Source organism: Bubalus kerabau, chromosome 2, assembly GCF_029407905.1.
Source record: "Bubalus kerabau isolate K-KA32 ecotype Philippines breed swamp buffalo chromosome 2, PCC_UOA_SB_1v2, whole genome shotgun sequence".
In the NCBI taxonomy this organism is placed as follows: domain Eukaryota; kingdom Metazoa; phylum Chordata; class Mammalia; order Artiodactyla; family Bovidae; genus Bubalus; species Bubalus kerabau.
This window is the reverse complement of record NC_073625.1, coordinates 26,682,892-26,688,155: the sequence shown is the minus strand read 5'-3', so window position 1 is coordinate 26,688,155 and position 5,264 is coordinate 26,682,892. Positions and strand designations below refer to the sequence as shown.

General features: G+C 40.4%; 1 non-coding gene across 1 annotated transcript; it reads right to left on the bottom strand.

The window, feature by feature from the left end:
* Positions 1-650: 650 nt before the first annotated feature.
* LOC129645187 (small nucleolar RNA SNORA81) lies at positions 651-805 on the bottom strand. Its single transcript, XR_008711274.1, has one exon. It is a non-coding gene; the product is annotated as a small nucleolar RNA SNORA81 (small nucleolar RNA).
* Between the last annotated feature and the right edge of the window lie 4,459 nt (positions 806-5,264).

Sequence of the window (5,264 nt, the reverse complement as noted above, 5' to 3'; positions counted from 1 at the left end):
TGATTAGCAAAGTGAAGTGAAAGTTGCCCAATTGTGTCCACTCTTTGTAACCCCATGGACTATAGCCTGCTAGGCTCCCCTGTCCATGGAATTTTCCAGGCAAGAATACTGGAGTGGGTTGCCATTTCCTTCTCCAGGAGATCTTCCTGGACCAGGGATCAAACCCATGTCTCCTGCATTGGCAGGCGGATTCTTTACCTAAGCCACCAACCCTAGAGTGACCCAATATTGCCTGAAAATGGCAGATCCCTCACCTTTCAAGAAGGTGCTGGCACCAGGTAACTGGGTCAGCAATCTCATCAGATGCATCCCACAAGGGAGAAGTCAGCTCTACTCTCCGAAGGTGCTTGCTGCAGCCAGTGTGGAAAGAAACCAATGAGTACAATGCAAAGACCTGCATGTTGAGTAGTTAAAGTTTATTGGGTTTTTTTTACCCCCAATTAAGTGTGTTTGTAGTGATTCCATCAGCAGAAACTACCAATACACTGAATTGCCATGCATTACCTGACACGATATTTCCATTTTGCTCTATTAACAAAGACTAGGGATGTCTAATTTCCAGGGACGTCTCAGCACAGATGCTCAAATGGAATGATTATTTTTTTTCTCTGTTCATTCTTTGGAAACTCATTTTTTAGATTAGTCTAAGGACATATTGCACCAAATCTTAAGACAAAGGACACTGGACGTTAAGAAAGAGATCCACCTCAGTATTTACAATCTAGGGCAGTTACTTGTCTTCTTGTGTGCACTGTGGTTACTTTCTTTTTTTTTTTTTTTGTGGTTACTTTCTAGAAATGAAGAAATAGCAACTCATGTCCATAAGGATAAGTCATAAGCAAAGAAAAAATTATTTAAGAAAAACATAAGGATAACTCGTTAAGGTAGCATTAAGGCGTCTCTACATTTACATGAAGTTGAAAGACAAAATAGGGTGAGAATAGATTAATAAAGAGTATCCTGCATGGTTTAGCAATAAAAAATGCTTTTTCATAGACATTAGTGGTGTTTATTTTGATTGGCTTTTTATTAGGGGTTATAATTCTATTTCCTGGATCAATGAGTCCAAAATTGGATATTAGCAACCACAGGGGTAGACTAACTCAGGTAACTCTTGAGGATAAGCAATTAAAATAAATTAGGAAATGGCTTCTTTTCATAGCTATGGGCTAAGTATCCAGAACCAGGTTGCTCTCAGGCCCTGCTATGAAACCAAAAAGGCTGCTCCTCAGCTGGGGAGAGGGGTCTTTCCATACCCTATTTTTGGCCCTTATTCTCTCTCCTTCACTTCCTTTTGGTCTCCTGGAAATGAATTCAATTTGTTCACCCTAAGGAACTGAGAGCTTTTAACAGCTTAATATGTTATCTCTCCCAGTGGTATTTGCACTTTGATAGAGAATAATGCCTTAACTCAGAAGAGTGAACTGTTTGGGCAATGAACTGAATGGAAGGGATCAGGGTTCAGGATAGGCAGGTACATAGCTCCATGTTGCTCACTGGGCCAGCTTATAGGATCAGGTCAGAGAGGACCCAGACCAGGGATTCTCAAAGTGCCGCCCAGTGAGGCCCTGAGAGACAGTGGTTACATGAGGTCAAAACTACTTTCATAATAATACTAAGATGTCATTTGCCCTTTCACTCTTGTTTTCTCGTAAACATGGTGGGGTTTTCTAGAATCTTCATGATGGGAAATATCACAACCTATTGAACACAGAAACAGGAGAATTCAGATGCCTATTAAGTAACATGTTAAGAAGATTTGCAAAGATGTAAAACAATTCTTTGAATTATTTTTAGTTTTAGCATCTTAAAATGCTTAGTAAAATAATTTTAATCAAAAATTCAATGAAATTTTTAAAACAAATAAATGTCAATACTTTTAAATTTAAAATCTTAAATAAAATTTTAAGATTATAAACACAATTTTTTTTATTTTTTGATGTATTTCGTGCCAGCAATTTTCCTTATGTGTAGTATTATATAGTTTTGATTGTACATGGAAAATAACTACAGTTTCCTGTTATTTTCCATATTTTGTAATAAGTGCTTGACATATTAAAAACATTTTTAACTGTTGTTAAATGCTGTATGACATTCCATTGTATGAATACGCCATCTTTTACTATTTCTTTTGTTAAATATTTATCATTCCGTCTTAGAAATAATCGTGATGAACATCTTATGTGCCAACTTGCTGCTGCTGCTAAGTCGCTTCAGTCGTGTCCGACTCTGTGCGACCCCATAGATGACAGCCCACCAGGCTCCCCCATCCCTGGGATTCTCAAGGCAAGAACACACTGGAGTGGGTTGCCATTTCCTTCTCCAATGCATGAAAGTAAAGAGTGAAAGTGAAGTCGCTCAGTTGTGTCCGACTCTGTGCGACCCCAGGGACTGCAGCCTACCAGGCTCCTGCGTCCATGGGATTTTCCAGGCAAGAGTACTGGAGTGGGGTGCCATTGCCTTCTCCGAGTTAGGAACTAAAAAATATTTAACCAAAATTTAAATCCCTAATGTGCATTTTAAGTGGGATGCCTTAGATATATTGAGGTTGTCTATGTTATACTACACAGAAACATCAAAAATACAGATTTTTTAGCCCAAATGTTTGGGTAACACCATCATATATGGGATGGTGTTCTCATTTTTAAATTCTCATGGTAGTCAGAATTTTTTGTATATCTATCAGGGTATTTTGGATTACTATGTCAACCTTACTAATAGGCAGTTATTTTTTTAATTGTAATTAATGTCTACATGAGCAACTTTGTAAAAGTTCTGGATATAATTCTTAGTTTAAAATTGAGCATCAGACATTGAAGGAAAGTTCAAGTCAGCTGATAATAAAATGAGTGTGGGAAAGCTTTAACCAGCTTAGCAGAAGGGCAGAAAAATCAGTTAGAATAACATCAGTGAGTGGGTGTGACTCAGTCAGGAGACAAGCACAACCTAACTGAAAAGTAAGGCACCAATTTAAACAAATCTGTTCCAGGAAAGCAAAGAAAATCATGTAAGGCTTCACCCAGAAACACGAACATGTGACAAATGCAATGTATATGATAGTATTTGCCCTACTCTCTCTCCCGATTAGACATGGATTATCCAGAAAACAAAGATCCCATAATACAGACTTAACAGAAAGCCTCAGCATCAGGAAACCCACTTCAAAGTCATCCAGACGAACAATCTAACCTCATGGCCCACCCATGCTGACCATAAGGCAGCACAGCAAAAAGGTGACCCCAAAGAAATGGGCAGAGGAAACGGCACCATTTTGTCATCATTTTCCTTGGAGAAACAAGGATGCATGACATTTTATTAATAGGCACAATCTCCTTATGTAAGTAACCTGGTAAAAGGTAATAGGGTGATTTCATGCTCCGCTGAAAGGAAGTGGGATGGCTTTCTACCCTAAAGCCCTTGGTGCTTTTTCAAGCACAGCATGGAGCATATTTGCTATTTCTTTATCACAGATAGAACCTCAGTGATGTAAAAGAGCTGATCCAGCTTCCTGCAGAAAGGCTGTTTATTATGTACAGCATTGATTTCATATACTCCAGGGCCTATGGGCTCATGCAGTCGTAACCAATATGGATACTGACTAGTGGAGTTGCAAAGACAGCTGTCTTGGTTCTTTCATACCTTTCGGTTATATCACAACATGCTAATTAATGCAAGACCACAAGGTTAGTGCCTTGTCAGTTTGACCTGATACCTCTTACAGTGTGAAATCTCCTTACAGAGATCTTGAGACAAATCGCCAACAATCTCAAAGTTCTGATGGTTTGAAGAAGGAAATGGCAACTCAAGCCAGTATTTTTGTCTGAAAAATCCCATGGACAGAGGAATCTGGGGGGCTAGAGTCCGTGGGGCTCCTAAGAGTTGCACATGACTGAGTAACTAAGCATTCATCATTAAGTCCTGGAGGTATACATTCCATCCTGTTTTCATTCACAACTTCCATTTACTCACTCAATTCACGAATATATACTGAATGACTAGTGTGTACCAAGTACTTCTAGGCTCTAAGCAAAACAAAAATGCCTGATACCATGGGAAAAAAGAAAAAAAAAATAGTGCAGAGACAGGGAGTGCCAGTCTGATATCTTAAACATGGTGGTCAGGGAAGGCCTCACTTAGAAGAAGTCATTTAAGCAAGACATAGTGAGGGGCGATCCACAAGGATATCTGGAGAAGGAATGTTCCAAGCAGAGACCCAGAGGAAGGAGCATCACCTAACAAGTTCAAAGCGTAGCAAGAAGTACAGGGCAAGGTGAACAAAGGACAAATGTGGGAACGGAAACAGGAAGAAGGGCGGTGGGGGCAGCAGATAGCGAGGGTCTTAAGAGCTGTTAGAGGACCGCTGGTTTTTCTGAGTGAGGTGGAAAACCATTGGAGGTTTTGTACTGATACAAAGGACTGGTATTACCAGATCTGCCGTTTAACAGGACCCCCAGATAGAGAACAGGCTGCCAAGAAATACAAACAGAAGAGGGAGACCGGTTAGAAGATTACTGGAATAATCCAAGTGCAAGATTATGGTGACTTGGACTGGAGTACAGCAGGGTAGGTGATGAGAAGTAGTCAGAACATGGGTCACTTTGGAAGATGGCACCACACAGAATTTGCTGACAGATTGAGAAAGAAAGGGCAAGGATGGTCTCTAGCATCGTTAAATACCCAGGAACCCCCTTTCCGTATGTTTGCTTTATGCCACTTTGCTTTTATGAAAGACCTGTGTTAGTGCCTGCTTTTACTAACAGAAAGACATCCAAAGAGGATATTTGTTTTTCAAAAAAAGGTGAAGAGTGAAAATAGCACTGAGCATTTCAGAGGCAGTGTGCACCCCCAGCAGTAAGAGTGGCCCCACCAAGCTCGTCTCCCAGAACTATACTCACTGCCTCAGCATCAAGACCCACAGCTTCGAACTGTGTCTGTGTGAGCATCTGTGCTTTACCTAGATTTATTTTGTGCATTCCTTAGCAACATGTGCCCTCAGGTAACTGCTTCTTCGCTTTACACCGTCGGCTTACAAAGTTTCCATAAGAACACTCGAGGATAGTGAGAGAGGACTATATAGGTTTGGAGTTCAGGGACAGAGTCTGGACTAAAACTTGGGTCTGGGAGTCATCAGCATATAAATGATGCTTTAAAATATAAGACTGTGTGAGAGCCCTAAGCAGTAAGTGAAGGTAACAAAGATGACAGAGAAGCGAGCTTTATGGCTTTGCAGTGTATAGAGGTCAGGACAAGAGAAGAAACCAGCC